This window comes from Elephantulus edwardii, unplaced genomic scaffold, assembly GCF_000299155.1.
Source record: "Elephantulus edwardii isolate Elephantulus edwardi_28Jun2011 unplaced genomic scaffold, EleEdw1.0 scaffold00060, whole genome shotgun sequence".
Classification (NCBI taxonomy): domain Eukaryota; kingdom Metazoa; phylum Chordata; class Mammalia; order Macroscelidea; family Macroscelididae; genus Elephantulus; species Elephantulus edwardii.
Window position 1 is genome coordinate 3,531,896 of NW_006399810.1, and position 3,133 is coordinate 3,535,028.

The window sequence follows — 3,133 nt, forward strand, 5'->3', positions numbered from 1 at the left end:
AACAACAACAACAACAACAACAACAACAACAACAGTGTAACTATAGATGAACATGCCCAGCCTCAGCTAACCTTTGACTCGGATGGGGAAACACCTCGGTGGAATGGCTACAATCCAGAAGAACACATGATGATTGTAAAAGAATCTGCCAAAGTTGATCTGGCAAAATGAACACTGAAAGCCCAAAAGCTACAAGAAGAATTAGCTTCAGGAAAACAGGCTGGTTCCCCCAGATATCAGAGGGGAGAGGAGGAACCCAATTCTCAGATGGAAAAAGAGCATGATCGTGAAGATAAGGATGAAGATGATGTAGATGATGCTGACATGCCAGGACAGAATTTTGACTCTAAGAGACGAATTACTGCGTGGAATCTCAGGATCAGAGAAGATATTGCAAAATATTTGTGGAATTTAGATCCAAATTCTGCTTATTATGATCCTAAAACTAGAGTGATGAGAGAGAATCCTTATGCCAATTCAAGAAAGAATCCAGATGAATTTAGTTATGCAGGAGAGAATTTTGTCAGATACACAGGAGATGGCTCAGGCACAGCTGTTTACTTAGGAAGCCTATGATAAGGAGTCTGAAGTGCATCTTCAGGCAGAGCCTAGAAAATAAGAGCTGCCAGGAAAACAAACAGATGCATCTTGGAGAGGATTAAACCAAGCTATTCCTTGGAGGCAAGGATTCTGGGGCTTCGTCTGACATACTTTGGACATGTTACCGGGAGGGACGGGTCCTTGGAGAGGGACATCATGCTTGGGAGGGTGGAGGGACAGCGCAGGAGGAGAAGACCCTCTATGAGATGGATTGATTTGGTGACTGGGGTAATCGGGATGGGTGTGTCAGAGGCAGTGGGGTTGGCGCAGGATAGAGTAGGGTTTAAGGCTGTTGTGCATAGGGTCGCTATGAGTTGCAAACGACTCGACAGCACATAACAACAACAACAACTTTGTATAAATCATTCAAAGTTAAAAAGGACGAATTCAAAGAACAGCAGAAAAAAGCATCCTGGAAAAGTATGGTGGCCAAGAAAATCTGGGTGTTCCTCCACCTGAACTGCTTTTGGCTCAGACTGAGGACTATGTGAGGGATTCAAGACATGGGACAGTCAGAGGACAGAAGCGGGCTGTTACCTGTTCCAAGTATGAGGAGGATGTGAAGATCAACAATCACATGCATATCTGTGGATCTTCCTGGAAAGAGGGACGATGGATGGAGATACAAACATTGTCACTCTTTCTTGAAGTATTCTTATTGTATTGGAAAAGCTGGGAAGGAGATTGCTAACTCAAAGGAATGTATTCCAAGTGATGTGGCTGGAGAAGGGTCCATGAAGAAGATGAAGATGCATCAGGAAAACTGAAAGAGGAGAAGGAGGAGAAGGAGGAGGAAAAGGAGAAAGAGGAGAAGCAGCAGCAGCAGCAGCGTCAAAAGAACAATTCAGATAGTGATGGTAAAGAAAAACACGAAAAATTGAAAAAGAGACTGAATGCTGAAGAGGCCTGCCTTCTTCATGTCAAAGAGATCATGCAAATCAATGAAAGGAAGTGGCCTTATAATAACATTTACGAAACTCAGGAACCAAGGAAGAGGAAATGGAGACCAAAAGAACGAAGTGTCAGAGACCTGATGACCCCATGACCTCTTTCTTTGGTCAGTAGTAACTGGTTATGAAAGGTATGCTGATAGACAGTTGATAATTTTTTTTCAGCTTCTTGCTGATAAACATAGATGGAAATTTTTTGTCTGTTCTTCTTACTGTCTGTCATAAAACTTCCAGAAGTCCTATAGTGAATTTATTCCTTTCCACACACTGAGGAAACAAAACAAAAAAGTTAATTAAATGGGAATTCATATTTTAATTTCTCTTTTCTATAATTGATATGGAAAGCATCCAAGGGCCATTATTAATCATTGTCCTCTACTCCATAGATCTTAAATTACAAATTTTTGATTCCTCAGATTTTTGTGCTTATTAGTATTTGTACATAGACTTTAAAAAGAAGTGGGCTAGTTTTCTTTTTCTCAAAAACAGGACTTGATATTTTTTCATTGTTGTTGTTAATCACTGTCAACTTGAGTAATACTCAAAGCAACCCTATGATCAACAGACCTGAACCATGTCCTGTCCTGTGTTATCTTCATCGTCTGTGACACACTTGAGCCTATTTCTGCAGTCACTGTGTGTGTCCGTCTTGTTGAGGGTCTTCTCTTTCAACAACCTTCCGTATTTCCAAGTATGATGTCCCTTTCCATGAGACATCTCTCCTAGCAACATAACTAAAGTAATTGAAATGAAGCTTCACCATCCTTGCCTCCAAGGAGCACTCTGGCTTCACATTCTCCAAGACATACCTGCTTGTTATTTTTGGTAGTCCATGGTGTTCAGCACTCTTCTCCAACACCACAGCTCAAAGACATCAATTCTTTTGCTGTCATCCTTATTCATTGTCTGGATCTCAGATGTTTAGCAGCTGATTGGAAAGAATCCAAGATCCGGGGATCTTTTCTTGTTCATGATTTGTAATTAGGATTCCAGTATCATGGTCAGTGTTCCTTCTTTGCCCAATGAAACTCAGGAGACTAAATTTAATTCCATTTAGAACCAACCACTGGTGATTCACCCAAGCTCAGGTGCACCCACATGTAGCTGGCATCATGAGTACTTTTCAACACTGTGTACAGTTCCTCCCTCCTTAGACCCAGATTCCCAATAGATGAGGAACACTCTGGAAGTATTGTGGGTTTGGTTTCAGACCGCTGAAATAAAGACAAAATAGTAATAAAGTGAGTCATGTGAAGGTTTTTGTTGTTCTCCAAGGCATATCAAGGTTAAGGTTATAGTCTCCTGCAGTCTGTTACAGTAACTGTGGTGATGTCATCCATTGGAAGCAGTGCTCCTGTCTCAAAGACAGCACCTCGCTGGTGGGTTGAATCCATTAGCTGCTCCACAAACTAAAGACTGAGAGTCTCCTCCTTTGCTATTTCCCACAGCAAGTTAAGGGTTGGTTTAAGCAATGAATTTGAGTTTTTTTAGTTGTTTTTGTTGTTATGTGCCATTGACTCACTTATGACCCTTAGCGACCCTATGTACAACAGCCCTAAACTCTGCTCTGTCTTGTGCCAATC

General features: G+C 41.4%; 1 pseudogene; it reads left to right on the forward strand.

The window, feature by feature from the left end:
* The window catches only part of LOC102854803, a 7,356-nt pseudogene extending 5,691 nt beyond the window's left edge, over nt 1-1,665 (forward strand).
* Nucleotides 1,666-3,133: the final 1,468 nt, after the last annotated feature.